The sequence below is a fragment of the Heterodontus francisci genome, chromosome 9 (genome assembly GCF_036365525.1).
Source record: "Heterodontus francisci isolate sHetFra1 chromosome 9, sHetFra1.hap1, whole genome shotgun sequence".
Taxonomy (NCBI): domain Eukaryota; kingdom Metazoa; phylum Chordata; class Chondrichthyes; order Heterodontiformes; family Heterodontidae; genus Heterodontus; species Heterodontus francisci.
Genome location: NC_090379.1, coordinates 121,818,496 through 121,836,120, shown reverse-complemented (window position 1 = coordinate 121,836,120; position 17,625 = coordinate 121,818,496). Strand labels below are relative to the sequence as shown.

Sequence of the window (17,625 nt, the reverse complement as noted above, 5' to 3'; positions counted from 1 at the left end):
ATAAATCCTCTGGAGCAGATGAGCTCCCAGAGTGCTGAAAGAGGTTGTTATAGACATAGTGGATGCATCTTTCAAAATTCTATAGACTCTGGAAAGGTTCCTGCAGACTGGAAAGTAGCAAATGTAACCCCGCTATTTAGGAAAGGAGGGCAAGAGAGAGAACGGGGCACTGCAGACCTGCTAGTTTGATGTCAGTAGAAGGGAGAATGTTAGAATCTATTATAAAGTATATGATAACTTGACACTTAGACAATAATGATATGATTTATGAAAGGCAAATCATGTTTGACAAACCTGTTGGAGTTGTTTGAGGATGTTACTTGTAGCATACATAAAGGGAAACTAGTGGATGTGGTGTATTTACATTATCCGAAGGTGTTTAATAAGGTCCCACACAGGAGGTTACTAAACAAAATTAGAGAAAGAGGGTTTGGGGATAATATACTGGTATGGATCAAGAATTGATGAACAGACAGAAAACAAAGAGTAGGAATAAATGGGTCTTCTCAGGATGGCAGACTGTTATTGGTGGGGTACCGCAAGGATAAGTGATGGGGTCAAAGCTGTTCACAATCTCAATAAATGATTTGAGTGTTGGGACCAAATGTAATATTTCCACATTTGCTGATGACACAAAACTAGGTGGGAATGTAAGTTGTGAGGAGGGTGTAAGGCGGTTTCAAGGGGACATGGACAGTCTAAGTGAATGGGCAAGAACATGGCAGATTGAATATATTGTGACTAAGTGTGAAGTTATCCACTTTGGTAGAAAAAGCGGAAAGGCACAGTATTTGTTAAATGGTGAGTGATTGGGAAGTGTTGATGTCCAAAGGGACCTGGGTGTCCTTGTTCATGAGTCACTAAAAGCTAGTATGCAGGTGCAGCAAGCGCTAAGGAAGGCAAATGGTATGTTGACCTTCATCACAAGGGAATTTGAATAGAGGAGTAAAGAAATCTTGCTGCAATTGTATACAGCCTTGGTGAGACCGCACCTGGACTTTTATGAACAGTTTTGGTCTCCTCATCTAGGGTAGGATATACTTATCATAGAGGGAGTACAATGGATGTTTACCAGACTAATCCCTGGGAATGGCGGGATTGTTTTATGAGGAGAGATTGAGGAAACTGGGCCTGTATTCTCAAGAGTTTCGAAGAATGAGAGGTGATCTCATTGAAACTTACAGAATTCTTACAGGACGTGACAGGGTGAATGTAGATAGGATATTTCCCCTGACTGGTAAGTCTAGAAACAGGGGACATATCCTCAGAATAATAGGTAGGCCATTAAAAACTAAGAAAAGGAGGAATTTATTTACTCAGAGGGTGATGATTACTTGGTATTCTCTACCCGAGAAGGCAGTGGAAGCTTAATTATTGAGCCCGTTGAAGACAGAAGTCGATAGATATCTGGATACCAATGACATCAAGGGATATTGGGATAGCATGGGAAAGTAGCTTTGAGGTAGATGATCAGCCATAATCTAACTGAATGGCAGAGCAGGCTCCTCTGTCTGAATGTCCTACTTCTGCTCCTATGTGCTTGAGATCCTATGTTGCTAAACCACTCCATCAATTGCTAACAGGAAAGGCCCAGGAGCCAATCCCAGTCTGTGCTGAGTTAGCCAGATCAAAACCAGTGTGGTCCCTCAATACAGACTCTGACAATTCACAGTCCTTCAGTACTGTCCCTTCAAAAGTGCAGTGGCCCCTCAGTGCAGCCACTCTGACAGTGCAGCATTCCCTCATTACTGCTCCTCTGACAGTGAGACACTGGTTCAATACTAAGCCTCTGACAATGCAGCACATGCCCAATCCACTTCCTGCTTTATCACACATGATTTTGCATTACCTGTACGTTTGTTGTTGAAAGGATGCTTCCTCCTACGGCAATCATGCAGGCTGCAGGGAACACCAGTGCTGCTGAAGCTGCAATACAGGGAGAGAATGAGTGAGGTAAAGAAAGAATGAACTTGCACGTTGACAGAAAAATTTGCCACCACAGGTCATCAGAAAACGCTTTACAGCCAATGCACACTTTATTTGAAGCATAGTCATGTTATTAATGTAGGAATCAAGGGAGCCAACTTTCACACAGTTACCTCCCAAAAAGAGGAAATATTTTTTATTCGTTCGTGGGATGTGGGCTTGGCTGGCTAGGCCAGCATTTATTGCCCATCCCAATATTCCCTTGAGAACATAGGAACATAGCAGCAGGAGTAAGCCATTCAGCCCATCGAGCCTTTGCCGCCATTCAATGCAACCATGGCTGATCATCCACTTCAATGCCTTTTTCCCACACTATCCTCATATCCCTGATGTCATTTGTATTTAGAAATCTGTCAATCTAATGACTGAGCTTCCATAGCCCTCTGGGGTAGAGAATTCCAAAGATTCACAATGCTCTGAGTAAAGAAATTTCTCCTCATCTCTGTCCTAAATGACTTCCCCCTTATTTGAAATTGTGGTGGTGAGCTGCCTTTTGAAGTGCTGCAGTCTATGTGGGATAGGTACACCTACAGTGATGTTAAGAAGGGAGTTCCAGGATTTAGACCCGGCGAAAGTGAAAGAATGGTGCAATAATTCCAACACAGTATGGTGTGTGGCTTGGAAGGGAACATGCAGGTGGTGATGTTCCCATGCATCTGCTCCCCTTGTCCTTCTAGTTGGTAGAGTGCACGGGTTTGGAAGGTGCTGTCTAAGAAGCATTGGTGCGTTGCTGCAGTGCATCTTGCAGATGGTACACACTGCTGCCACTGCAGGAGGGAATGAATGTTTATGGATGGGGTGCCAATCAAGCGGGCTGCTTTGTCCCGGATGGTGTCAAGCTTCTTGAGTGTTGTTGGAGCTGCACCCATCCAGGCAAGTGGAGAGTATTCCACCATACTCCTGACTTGTGCCTTGTAGATGGTGGACAGGCTTTGTGAGTCAGGAGGTGAGTTACTCGCCACAGGATTCCTAACCTCTGACCTGCCCTTGTAGCCACTGTATTTATAGGACTAATCCAGTTCAGTTTCTTGTCAATGGTAAGTCCCAGGATGTTGATAGTGGGGGATTCAGCGATGGTAATGCCATTGAATATCAAGGGGAGATGGTTAGATTCTCTTTTGTTTGAGATGGTCATTGCCTGGCACTTGTGTGGTATGTATGTTACTTGCCACTTCTCAGCCCAGGCCAGCATATTGTCCAGGTCTTGTTGCATTTCTACACGGACTGCTTCAATATCTGAGGGGTCGTGAATGGTGCTGAACATTGTGCAATCATCAGCGAACATCCTCACTTCTGACCTTATGAATGAAGGAAAGTCATTGATGAAGCAGCTGAGGATGGTTGGTGCTCGGACACTACCCTGAGGAACACCTGCTCCACCTCCTACTCCAATAAAGTACCAGATAATCCATTTTCAGCATTAGTTGAATGATAAATATGGGGTGACAGGTAACTGGGGGGAATACACTCCCTTGCTCTTCTTGCAGCAGGGGCTGTGTGATATCAATGTCCACCTGAGAGGGCAGATTGTCGTCTAGTTTTAACATCTCCTTTGAAGCACAGCACCTTGAACAGTGCAGCTTTCCCTCAGTACTGTTTCTCTGACAGTGCAGCGTTCACTCAGTACCAATCCTCTGACAGAACAATGCTCCCTCGGCACTGCCACTCCAACAGTGCAGTGCTCCCTCAGTACTGATCCTCTAAATGTGCATAACTCCCTCAATGTTGTCCATCTGACAATGCAGCACTCCTTCAATGCTACCCCTTCGACACTGCAGTCGCTCCCTCAGTACTGCCCCTCCGACAGTGCAGGTTCCCCCAGTAATGCCCTCCAAGTGTGCTGTGTTCCCTCGGTACTGGCCCAGTGAGTGCCTGCCTGAATTAGGGGCTTGATACAGTACCCTGTATTATTAGTGCAGAAAAATAACCACTACAGTACTGTAGCCTGGATTCTTAATTCAGTAACATAACCACCACACTAACACACCCTGAATTATTAGTTCAGGACCATAACACCTACACAACCTTAACCATTACTATTAACCAAGGAATATAACACCTACTCTACTGAACCCTGGATTATTAGTCTAGTAACATAACCCCTACAGTTCTGTGCCCTGGTGTATTAGTCCAGAAACATCACCCCGACACGACAGTACACTCAATTATTAGTTCAGTAACATAACGACAACATGACGGTACTTGGATTATTTATCCAGTGAAGTAACCATTACACTACCTTAGCCTGGATTATTAGTCCAGTAGCATAACCTCTACACTACTGAACCTTGGATTATTCGCTCAGTTACATAACCCTCACTCTACTGAACCCTGCAGCATTAGTCCAGAAAAAGTAACACCTGCACTACCAAGCCCTGGTTTATTAGTCCAGTAACATAACCACTGCACTAATGTACCTTGCATTAACAATCCAGTAACAACCACTACACTACTGTGCCTTGGATTATTCGTCTAGTGACATAACCCCATACACTACTGTATTCTGGATTATTAGTGCAGCAACTGACCCCCTACACGCCTGCATCCTCCAGTACTGTTCCTTGGATTATTAGTCCAGCAACATAAATCCTTCATTACTTTACCTTGGATTATTAGTTTCGTAACTTCCCTGGAACTATTTTCGTAAATACTTTCTGCACCCTCTCAAAAGCATTCACATGCTTCCCAAAGTGTGATGCCTAGAATTGAACACAATACGCCAGTTGAGGCCAGTGTTTTATAAATGTTGACCGTAACTTCTTGATTTTGAACTCTATGCCTCTGTCCACAAAGCCTATATGACCATTTGCCTTTTTAACCAATTTCGCAACCTGCCCTGCCACCTTCAATGATATGTGCACATATATTCGCAGGTCCCTCTGCCCCTGCACCCACTTTAGAAATGTGGATTTTGTTTTATTTTGCCTCTCCTTGTTCTTCCTACCAAAATGCATCGTCTCACATTTATCTGCAATAAATTTCAGCCGCCGCGTGTTTGCCCATTCCATCAACCTGTCTATGCCCTCTTGAAGTCTATCATTTTCCTCCTCACCGTCATACTTCCAAGTTTTGTCACCTGCAAATTTTGAATTTGTACCCTGTACACCAAAGTCCAGGTCATTAATATATGTCAAAAAGAACAATTATCATAACAGTGGCCCCAGGGGATCCCCATTATATACCTTCTTCAATTCTGAAATAAAAGAAGTGTTCGCTACTTCGCTCTGTTTTCTGTCACTTAGCCAACTTCATAGCCACACTGCCATTGTCACTTTTATTCCATGAGCTTCAACTTTGCTCTCGAGTCGATTGCGTGGTATTTTAGCTAAGGCTTTTTGGAAGATCATGTCTATCACATCAACTACACCGTCCTATTAACGCTCCCTATTACTTCATCCAAAAGCTCAATCAAGTTAGTGAAACACATTTTCTCTTTAGTAAACATTTGCTGGCTTGTCTGAGTTAAATCCCACTTGTCCAAGTGATTGTTAATGTTGTCCTAGATTACAGTCCTTAAAAGCTTTCCCACCACTGAGATGAAATTGACTGGGTTTATCCTGACACCCTTTTCTGAACAGGCCCTGTCTACCCTCCCAGATGGACCTAAAAACCCTCAGTCAACATCACAAGAACAGATCATCTGGTCCGTATCATATTGCTGTTTGTCTGCGTTTGCTACGTGCAAATTGGCTGCTGTGTTCCTACATTACAAGAGGGATTACACTGCAATAGTATTTCAGTGGCTGTAAAGAGCTTTGAGATGTCTGCTGGTCGGGAAAAGCGCTGTAGAAATCAAAGGCTTTCTTTCTCTGGCACCATCTATGGAGGATTGGAAGATTATGGCCCATGCCTCTGTAATTCCACCCTTACTACCCTCAGTATTATCGGATGCATCCCATTCGGCCCTGGTGATTTATGAACTTTTGAGTTATTTCAGCATTACTACTAATTCTTCTTTATCAAACTTTATCCCATCCAGGTTATCAACTACATTCTCTTTCACTATGACTTTGGCAGCATATTGTTCCTTTGTAAAGTTAGATGCAAAGTACTCATTTAGCACCTTAGCCGTGCCCACCATCTCCAAGCATAAATCTCCTTTTGGTCCCTAATCAGTCCCACTCCTCCTTTTAACCCAATTTTCCTATTCATATGCATTTAGGAGACTTTTGGATACCCTATTATTCAATAATTTAATCAAACTCAAATCGGATATTACCACTGATTCGGGTGATTTGCATTCCTGCTTTTTAAAGGAATCTAGGGAGTAGATAGCAGCGTAATTACTCCACATTTTTAACAATTCATTAGAGAAAAGTGTAGTCCCAGGAGGCAGATGGATAACTATTTTGGAAGGGAGATAGAACATGTCCATGAAGCTATCGACAGTTAGCTTAACTCCATGGTAGAAAAAGATAGCAGAATCCCAAGGAAGGAGAGAATCGAAGAACATCTAGAAATGAAAAATATAATAATGCATCCTCAGCAAGGATGTCAAAAGGAAAAACCTTGGTTTCCCAATCTCATTGAATTATTTAGTGTGCGTGCGTGTGTGAGAGAGAGAGAGATGGGGCAGGGGATAGGGACAGCTGACCTGAGCAGAGACAAAATGCGACCTCTAAATTTGCATATGACATGAAATTGGGAATGAATAGTTAATACTGAGGAGGCTGAAACAGGTTATAAGACATTAGCAAGCCTTCAGAATTGGTATTTAATTGACAAATGAATTTCAACATGGGCAAATGTGAAGTGCTACATTTCGGTAGGAACTATAAGGAGTTTACATCCTTTGAAAATAACAAGCTAAATGCAATAGAGGAGCAAAGGAATCTAAGTACAAATACACAACTCACTAAAAGTAGGGACACAGTTCAGCAAAGTCATAAAAACTAAGCCAAGCACTGGGATTTATTTCTAAAGAGATAAAATTGAATCGTACAGAAGTTATCCTAAATGATATTGAACTTAGGTTAGACAATACATGGAGAACTTTGCACAGTTCTAGTCACTATATTATAGAGGTGCTGGAGAGAGTTTAAAAAAAAACACTTTACCAGAACTGCGAGATTACACCTATCAGGAAATGATGAATAGGCTGGAGCTTTTTTCTCCAGAAAAAAAGAGAAAGCTGAGAGGCAACTTAAAACAGCCTTTAAAATTATGGAATGTTTTGACAGAGTAAACGAAGAGAGACTGATTCCATTTATGAAAAACTAAAGGCCATCAAAGAAGACAGTCACCAAGAAATCACAGAGGAGATTCAGAGAAACTTTTTCCCCCCGAAAGTAGTGAGAATGTAGAACTCGCTGTCATAAGGGCTATGATTAAGGTGAATAGTGCTGATGCATTTAAGGGGAAGCTGTATAAACACATGCAGGAAAAAGGAACAGAGGATTGTGCTGGCAGAGAGAGAGGTGAGGAATGATGGGAGCAGGCTCGATTGGATCATAAATGCCAGAATGAACTGGCTGGGCCGAATGGCCTGTTTCTACACTGCATATTATATATGTGAGGCAGGGAAGGGTTCCCTGTTCATTTTCCAATTGGTACTCATTTCTTCAACCTGGAGCGATGCTCTCCCTCTCTCTCTCTCTCTCAGATGCATGGGATTTGCCCTCCTGCTCCCAGTCGCATCATGGGAGATCGCAGTGGGGGCTAGACTTACCAGCAGTGGAGAAGGCGATCATCAGGGTAGCTGTGGTGAAAAGTAATCTGGGGAGATTGAAACAAAAGCTTATTTAAAACCTGGCCTTGCTTGTCCCCACATTCTCCTCCCACCATTCCCCATTACCTGAAAGGAATGAACTCCCAGTTTTCCAGTGCCTTTCACAACCTCAGGACGTCGCAAGGCACTTGAAGTCACTCTAAACAGGAGCATAGAGTGCAAAATCAAAGAAATTATTGATAAGCCCTTTATAGAGCTTTGGGTTAGCCCTCAGGTAGTGAATTGCGTTCAATTCTGCGCACCACACTCAAGGAATGATGTCAAGGCTTGGAGAGGATGTGAGAGGATATTTAGCACAATGATACCAGAGATGAAGCCCTTCAGTTTATGTGGAGAGACAGGAGAAACTGGGATTGTTCTCCTCAGAGCAGAGAAGTTTAAGGGGCGACATTATGTAGTTGTTCAAACTGTTGACATTTTGATAGATCCAGGCGGGAGAAAATGTTTCCTCTGGCAAGTGGCTTGGTAACCAGAGGTTATAAAATTTAAAATAATTTGCAGAACAACTAGAGGGAAAATGAGGAGAAATGTCTTCACACAGAGGGTTGTTGTAATCTGGAACACACGACCAGAAAGGATAGTGGAAGCAGATTCCATAGAGACTCTCTAAAGGAAATTGGACATGTATTGAAGAGGACAAATCTTCAGGATTATGGGGCAAAGCACAGCAGTGGGACTAAGTCAGAAAGCTCTTTAAAAAAGCTGTCCAGGTACAACGGGTTCAATGGCCTCCCCCGTGCTGTAAGATTCTATGATTTGAAGGCTTTTCCATTAAGACAAATTTCCTGTAGAATATGTGGTTTTGCTCTGAAAATTTCTGAACTCTCTTCACATTACCCTGCAGTGTGTTCCAACTTTCTACCCAGTGACAACATCGACTTCTCCCAGGGTAGAGCCCCCTCTGCATTACCCTAAAAGTGCGTCCCTCAGTTTATGGCCAGTGTCAGCATCCAGCCCTCCAACTAAAAGTACACAATGCTCCAGATGGGAATTAATCAGTGTTTTCTAAATCTTTAGCATGAATCATTGTTTTCCATTCCCCTGTTTAAAAAGTCATGAATCCCATACAGTTGCTTAACTGCCTTATAACTTGCCCTGTCACCTTCAAAGATTTGTGAAAGTGCACCCTCAGGTCCCTCTGTTGTTGCCCTTTTCAAAATAGTCTGTATAAGGTTATATTGCCTCTCCATGTTATTCCTTTCAAAGTGCATCACTTCACACATATTCACATTAAATTACAACTGTCATAGTCTTCCCATTTCACCAGTATGTTTATGTGTCCATGAAGTCTGCACCTCTTCTGCTCAAAATTTCCTACATTGCCAAGTATGTTTTCTATCATTCGCAAACTTCAAAAGTGTCCTCCCTACATGCAGACCACATATCTAACAAGGAAAACAATGTTCCTAATAACAATCCCTGTGGAACCACGCTGCATCCTTAGCTCCAGTCAGAAAAGTGTCAGTTCACCACAACCCTCTGACTCCTATCTCTTCGACATGTTACCACTGCACATTTACTAACATGTGCTTCCTTTGCTAAATATATATTTTATGGAGAAGTTAGGGCTGTTTTTTCTGGAGAAGAGAAGGCTGAGAGGTGATTTGATAGAAGCATTCAAAATCATAAGGGGATCTGGACAGAGTAGATAGGGAGAATTTGTTCCGACTCGTGAAAGGATAGCGAACGAGAGGTCACAGATTTAAAGTGAAAACAAAATACTGCAGATGCTGGAAATCTGACATAAAAACCAAAAGTTCTGGAAATACTCAGCAGGTCTGGCAGCATCTGTGGAGAGAGAGCAGCTTTAATGCTTGAAGTCAGTGACCTTTCATCGGAACTGGCAAAGGTTAGAAATGTAACAGGTTTTAAGCAAATAAAGCGGGGCCTGGGCAAGAAATAACATAAGGGATAGGACAGGGTCATGGAGAATAACTGACCAGAAGGTTATGGAGCAAAGGTTGTGTTCATGGTGTGCGGAAAGACAAAGCGTTAGTGCAGAGAGGGTGTTAAATGACAGAATAATGAACAGCCCTAGCCAAAAGCACAAACATGAGAAAAAAACAGTGGGCAGGCACATGGTAAAAAAAATGATGAAACAAACTAAAATAAAATGAAATAAAAATAAAAAACAAAATTATAAATAAAAAAGGGGGGCCAGTCATGTTCTGAAATTATTGAACTCAATGTTCAGTCCGGCAGGCTGTAGTGTGCCTAATCGGTAAATGAGATGCTGTTCCTCGAGCTTGCGTTGTTGTTCACTGGAACACTGCAGCAATCCCAGGACAGATATGTGTGTCTGAGAGCAGGGGGGAGTGTTGTAATGGCAAGTGACAGGAAGCTCGGGGTCCTGCTTTCCGACTGAGCGGAGGTGCTTGGTTTTCTCAATGTAGAGGAGACCACATTGTGAGCAGAGAATACAGTATGCTAAATTTAAAGAAGTGCAAGTAAATTGCTGCTACACCTGAAAGGAGTATTTGGGGCCTTGGATACTGAGGAGAGAAGAGGTAAAAGGGCAGGTATGACACTTCCTGTGATTGCAGGGGAAGATGGCGTGGGAAGGGCACAATGTGTTGGGGCTAATAGAGGAGTGAACCAGGGTGTCACGGAGGGAACGATCCCTTCGGAATGCTGACAGGGGAGGGGAGGGGAAGATGCATTTGATAGTGGCATCACACTGGACGTGGCGGAAATGGTGGAGGATGATCTGTTGGATGTGGAGGCTGGTGGAATCCTCAGTTGAGGAAATTGATTTAAAGTAATTGGTAAGGGAAGCAATAGTGACATGAGGAAAATCTTTTTCAAACAGCGAGTGGTTACAGTCTGGAATGTGCTGTCTGAGAGTGTGGTGGAAGCAGGTTCAATTGAAGCATTCAGGAGGAAATTAGACTGTTACGTGAAAAGGAAGAATGTTCAAGGTTACAGGGAGAAGATGGGAGACTGGCACTAGGTGAATTGCTCTTTCGGAGAGCCAGTGCAGGTACGATGGGCCGAATGGATTTCTTCTGCGCTGTAACAATTCTGTGATTCTGTTATATTTCATCGAAAGTCCATATACACACTTGATTGCAGACCTCATTACAGAATTGGTCCTAATATGGACAAAAGAGCTGAATTCCAGAAGTGATGTGAGATACCCTCGACCTCAAGACAGAATTTCACAGAGTGTGACATCAAGTCGAAGTGAATCAGGGTAAATTCTCCACTGGTTGGAATCACACCTAGCACAAAGGAAAATGGCTCTGCTTGTTGGAGGCCAATCAGCTCAGCCCCGGGACATTGCTACAGGAAGTTCTAGGCTTAATTATCTTCAACTGCTTCATCAATGATCTTCCCTCGAACACAAGGTCAGAAGTCCAATGTTCAACGATGATTGCACAGTGCCAGTTCTATTTGCAAATCCTCATACCAAAGCAGTCCATTACCACATGCAGCAAGAGCTCGACAAGACTGAGTCTCATGCTGGTAAGTGGCAGGTAACGTTCGTACCATCAAGTGGCAGGCAATGACCATCTCCAAGAAGAGGGAATGTATCTATTGCCCCTTGTCATTCAACGGCATGGCCATTGCTGTATTCTCAAGCAAGATGCTGGGCATCACTATTGACGAGAAACTTAACTGGATCAGCTACATAAATATTGTGAGCAGGTCAGAGGCTGGGAATTATGCAGTGAATAATTCACCTCCTGACTCCACAAAGCTTGCCCAACATCTTCCAGGCACAAGTCAGAAGTTCACTTGCTTAAATGGGTGCAGCTCCAACAACACTCAAGGAGCGCGACACCATCCAATAACAACTACCACCACTACTTATATTTATAGAGCCCTAGAACATCATAAAACACAAGGTACTTCACAGGACCACTTCAAAACAAAACAGGACAGCGAGTCACATAAGGAGACATTAGGTCAGATGACCAAAAGCTTGATAAAAGGGAAAGGCTTTCAGGAGTTTCTTAAAGGAGCAAAGTGGAAAGACGGAGAGATGTAGGGGGAGAATTCCAGCACTTAGGGCCAAGGTAACTGAAGACATGTCCAACAAAGGTAGGGCAATTAAAATTGGGGATACTCAAGAGACCAGAATTATACAATTACAGATATTTCGGAGCATTGTGGATTGGAAGAAATTACAGAGATAGGGAAGGGCGAGGCCATGGAGGGATTTGAAAACAAGGATGAGAATTTTATAATCAATTGTTTGACTGGGAGCCAAGGTTAGTCAGCAAGCACAGGGGTAATATGGGAACGGGACCTGCTGTGAGTTAAGACACGGGCAGCAGCATTCTGGAGGGTAGGATATGGAATAGTGGCCAGGAGCGAATTGGATTAATCAAGTCTTGAGTTAACGAAGGTATGAGTGAGGGTTTCAGCAGCCGATGAACTGAGGAAGTGGCAAAATTGGGTGATGTTGCGGAGGAGTGAAAAGGCTGTCTTAATCACCATACAAATCTGAAATCAGAAGCTCATGTCGTAATCAAATGTGCCACTAAGGTTGCAACCAGACTGGCTTAATCTCAAACTACTGCCAGAGAGAGGGACGGAGTCAAAAGTGAGCGAACGGAATCTGGAGCTGGAGCCATAAGTAATGATTTTAGTCTCCCCAATATTTAATTGGGGACACTTTCTGCTTATACAGTACTGGATGTCAGATAAGTAGTCTGATAATTGAGCAAAAGGGGAGGAGTCGAGAGAAGCGGCGATGAGATAGAGCTGTGTGTCCTCAGCTGCCTTGTGAAAACTAACATTGTGCTTTGGGATGATGTCACCTCGGGGCAGCATGTAGATGAGAAATAGGAGAGAGCCAAGGATAGATCCTTGGGGGACATCAGAGGTAACAATGCGGGAGCAGAAAGATAAGTCATTGCAAGTGATTCTGCAGGAGAAAGCAGCCCACTTGATTGGCACCAGATCCAGCATCTTAAAAATTCACTCCCTCCACCACTTCTGCACAAAGGCAGCAGTGTTTACTGTCTACAAAATGCGCTGCAGCTACCCTCCAAGGTTTCTTGAACAGTATTTTCCAAACCCGTGATTTCTACCACCTAGAAGGGCAAGGGCAGTAGACAGATTGGAATACCACCACCTTCAATTTCTCCTCTGAGTCATGCACTATGTTGACTTGGAAATATATTGCCGTTTCTTCATCACCTTTGATCAAAATCCTAGAGCACCCTGCCTCACTGCACTGTGGGTGTACCTACACCAGATGGACTGCAGTGTTTCAAGTATGTGGCTCACCACCAGCAATTAGTGACTGGCAATAAACACTGGTCATGTCAGTGATGCTCACATCCTATCAATGAATAAATAAAATAAGAACCCTCTAGTGCATCATGCCTTTGTTGAAATGTGATACCCACAACCTTGTTGCTTTTTTTCTCAATCCTGTCCCTCCTGAATTCATTGTCGCCAGCATGGCTTTGTTCTCATTCCTGCCCCATTTTCAAGGCATTAACACTCATTCAGATTTGGAATGAAATGGCCCCGAGCTGGTGAATAATGACAGTGGGATCACAGGCTGTAGCTAAGACGAGTGCTCCAAAGTCTAGTCACCCTTACACAGGGGTGCTGATAAATGACTATTCCTCTGTTGCCCCGCCCCCTCTCATCCAGTCTCCTCCCGACACTCCACTTCACGCCCCCTCCTGCCTCTACCCCTCCTGCCAGCTCCTGCCCCTCCCCATCCCATTCTTCTGCCTCTGCCTTTCTTCCAACTGCCCCTCCTACCCCATGACTTGCTGTCCCTCCCTCACCCGTCACGTTCTTCCCCTCCCAACATTCCAGCTCCCTTTCGCCCCTCGCACTCCATCCGTCCTGACCTTCCCTTTACCAACCCTATTCCACCAGCCCCTACTCCTTCCGCCCTTCCACCACCCTTGCACCAATGATATCTAACCCCAATGACCCAGAAAAGTTCAAGGACTTACATGGCCAGAAGTCGGGTTATCCTGGTACCCAAGTAGTCGAACAGGAAGCCGCTGGGGAGAATCATGAAGCTGTTCATAAAGGAGGCGACGGTGAAGATGAGGGCAAATCGTTCATCCTGCAGATCACAATCCACTAAGAGAGAAAGGCAGGGAGAGGGAGAGGAAAAGAGAAAGTGTGTGAGTGAAGCAGAAAGAGAGAGAGAGAGAAAAAGAGGAGTGAGAAAGAACAGCAACTTCTACACCTCCGAACAGCTAAGCGCTTCACAATGATTGAAGTACTATCTGAAGAGTAGAAACTGGTTGTAACATGAGAAATACAGCAGCCATTTGACCCACAATAATCAAATGAGATAAATGACCAGATAACCTGTCTTTAGTGATGTTCCTTGAAGGATAAATACTGGGGCCCAGTACACCAACGAGAACTCCCCCCAGTGCTTCTTCTCATGGTATCAGTGGGATTATTTACATCAACCTGAGAGGGCTGATGGGTCTTCAAATTAACATCTCATCCAAAAGACAATGACTCCAAAGGTGTAGAACTACCTCAATAATGCCCCATCAATAGTGTAGTTCTCCCTCAGTACTGCTCCTTCAATAATTCAGCACTCCCACAGCACTGCCCCTCCAACAGTGCAGTGCTCCCTTGGAACTGCTCCTCTGACTGTGCAGCAGTTCCTCAGTACTGGCAGCAGGGAATGCCCGCCCTGGATTATGGGCTCAAGCTTCTGGAGTGGGATTCAAACCCACGACTTCTGGATTGAGAGGAATGAGACCCCCTAAATCAAGACTGTTTGTTAAACATAGGTCACGCCAATGGAGTCTTCACTCTGATATTTCAACGTTGGCACTTGTTAGAGCCACCACGTCTCAGCAGAATGGTTTCCACTCAGTGCCTTGTCTCATGCTCACTCTTCTTCCCTTACTCAATCTCTCTCTCCCTCTCTCACTAACTGTCTCTCTCCCTCGCGAGTGCGGTACAGTTGGAGGGACAGTACTGAGAGAGTACAGCACTTTTGGACAGGCAGTACTGGAGGAGTGCTGCATTGTTTGAGGTGCCGTTTTTGAGATGAGACATTAAACGAGAGGCCTTCTATCCTCTCAGGTAGATTTGAAAGATCCCAAGGCACCATTTCGAAGAAGGGCAGAGGAGTTATCCCAGGTGTCCTCACCAATATTTATTGCTCAATCAGCATCATAAAAGCAGCTAATCTGGTCATTATCATATTGCTGTATGAGAGATCTTGCTGTGCCCAAATTCATTGCCACATTTCCGACATTCCAACACTGACTACACTTCAAAAAAGCACTTAATTGGCTTTATAGCACTTTGGGACATACCGTTAAAGATGCTATATAAATGCAAGTCTGTATTTTCGTTCTTTCGACCTGTCCTTTCTAACTACCCCTTCTTTCCGTTCCTCTCACTCCCTTTCCATATCTCTCTTTGTTCCCCACTCTCTTTTGAACCCTTCCTATCCTTCCCTCTCCATCTCTCTCTGTCTCCCACTCGCTCTCACACCTTCCATCTTCCCCTCTCTATCTCTCCTCTATCCATCTCCACCCATTCCCCACCCCCTCTCCCTCTCATCTCTGCCCCCCAGGAGATTTACTGATGTCTTTTGTCATCCTCTGTCTCCCTCTCCAAATCCTCCCACCTCTCCCTCTCCCTACCCCTCATTCCTCTCCCCAACACTCCCAGTCCCTCGCTCCCCATACACTTACTGGTGCCATTCCTCGTTCCGGGGTCGCTGGTGTTGTTCAGTGGGATACATAATTCGGAGAAATATCCCCCCTTCTTCAGCACAAAGACGAGTGAGGCCCAGCCAAATATCACACCTGTGAAGCCGATACACTCGAATAGCCCGGTGGCAAAGGTCAAATACCGCTTGACCCTCTCGTTCGGTGATCCCATTGTCCCTGACTCTTGGAAATCCTGGGGGCTTCCTGGTCAAGTGCCTAAAAGAAAGAACTCCCATTTATACAGTTCCTTTCACCAACATCAGGACATTTCAAAGCGCTTTACAGCTAATGAGGTACTATTGAAGCACTGTTTAAGAAAATGTGAAGCCAATTTGTGCACAGCAAGAGCCCACAGATATCAATGCGATAATGACCAAAAGGTCTGTTTTAGTGATGTTGATTGAGAGGTAGATATTGGACCCACGTCATCGGGGAGAACACCTCCCCTGCTCTTTTCCAATAGTGTCATAGGGATTTTTACATCCAACAGGAAGGCAGACAGGGGCTTGTGTTTAAAGTCTGTTCCTGAAAGGCGGCACCTCTGGCAGTGACGCCCTCCCTCAGTACTGACCCAACAGCCATTGTACCAGCCCGTCAAAAACTGAGACCCAAAGTCACATGGGCAAAACTAACACACAATGAGTTTACCTTTAAAGGTAATCGTTCTTAAGTGCAAGATAGAGAGAGACCAGTTCCAGCTAACATTTGAAACCTGCTGAGACAAGTTGAAATCCAACTGTAGCAGAGAAAAGAGAATGCATTTTCAAAACCAGTCCTCCCACTGTGTAAACTGAACGAAGAACAAGAACATCCTCAAACTGAACTGAACCACAAGAAACACTCAACAACCCAGCAAGTACAAGACTAGAAGCAGACAGGCCTGCAACTTTAAAACTCACCATCCAAGAGGATCCCACAGATTTCCCTGAAAGAACCAACTTTTAAACCTTGAACTTTAGTTTAGTTTAGAGATACAGCACTGAAACAGGCCCTTCGGCCCACCGAGTCTGTGCCGAACATCAACCACCCATTTATACTAATCCAACACTAATTCCATATTCCTACCACATCCCCACCTGTCCCCTATATTTCCCTACCACCTACCTATACTAGGGGCAATTTATAATGGCCAATTTACCTATCAACCTGCAAGTCTTTGGCATGTGGGAGGAAACCGGAGCACCCGGAGGAAACCCACACAGACACAGGGAGAACTTGCAAACTCCACACAGGCAGTACCCAGCATTGAACCTGGGTCACTGGAACTCTTAACACCTCTTACTCTTTACCTTCTATGTATCTCTTCTTGAATGCTCTTGTGAGAGTAAATGTGTGCATGGCTGGTGTGCGATCATTTTGGGTTATTAAATATTGTTCAACACGTATTTAACCTTCTGTTTTAAACCTACGAGAAGACCCATCACTATCTGTTTATTTGGCAAAAAGAAACGCGAGGTGTGAAACAATAATTTAAACATAAAAACACTGTGGTCAGTTGGGAGGCGAACAGTGGAAACCAGACACGCCATCATCAGCCTGTCCGTGACAGACAATATCCTCCAAACATCTGGAGTGAATTGTCTGGATGAACCGTGCATTCCAGGGCAGTTGTCAACTTGCCGTCTGGTTGATCAGTGAACAGCATTTCGTGAATCAGCACGTGATGATTTTCACAAGTGATTTGAAGAATATAGACAGTGCTTCAGACACATCATTGCTGAAAGCACTTGTTTTTTTTTGGCATCCAGACTGGAAACATGTCGGATGGGACTATACTGGTTTATCACCTGGCTTCCTTCTTTTAAAAGTTGGACCTCAATCTGGCTTTCCTTCCCTACCCTCCTTTTCTCTCAAGCCTATTTCTGCTTCCGCTGCATCCCTGTTATCTTTCCCACGCTCGTAAAAGTTACAAGACCCAAATTTATTTGGAATTAGGGATTTGTGCAGTAATTCAGTTGTCGGCCATTTTAGCTGCTTCCCTTAAGCTTGTCACTATTTGTTCTTCAATTATACTTGGGATGCGATTTTTAACTCGTCCAGCAACATCACTTCTCTCAGATTTTCATGTTCCAGCTTGAGAGATGGCATCCAGCCATCAAAAGCTATCTGTTTAATTCTTTTGAATTCAGTGTAGGCCTGTGTGGGTCTTTTTCAGGTGTATCTGAAGCACTGTCTATATTCTTCCTGCACCTGTTCATATGCATTTAGAATTGCTGTTTTAGTTTGTTCATAATTGGATGA

At 44.1% G+C, this 17,625-nt stretch overlaps 1 pseudogene; it reads right to left on the bottom strand.

Moving 5' to 3' along the window:
• Nucleotides 1-15,556, bottom strand: part of LOC137373410 (equilibrative nucleobase transporter 1-like) — a 79,693-nt pseudogene extending 64,137 nt beyond the window's left edge.
• Between the last annotated feature and the right edge of the window lie 2,069 nt (nucleotides 15,557-17,625).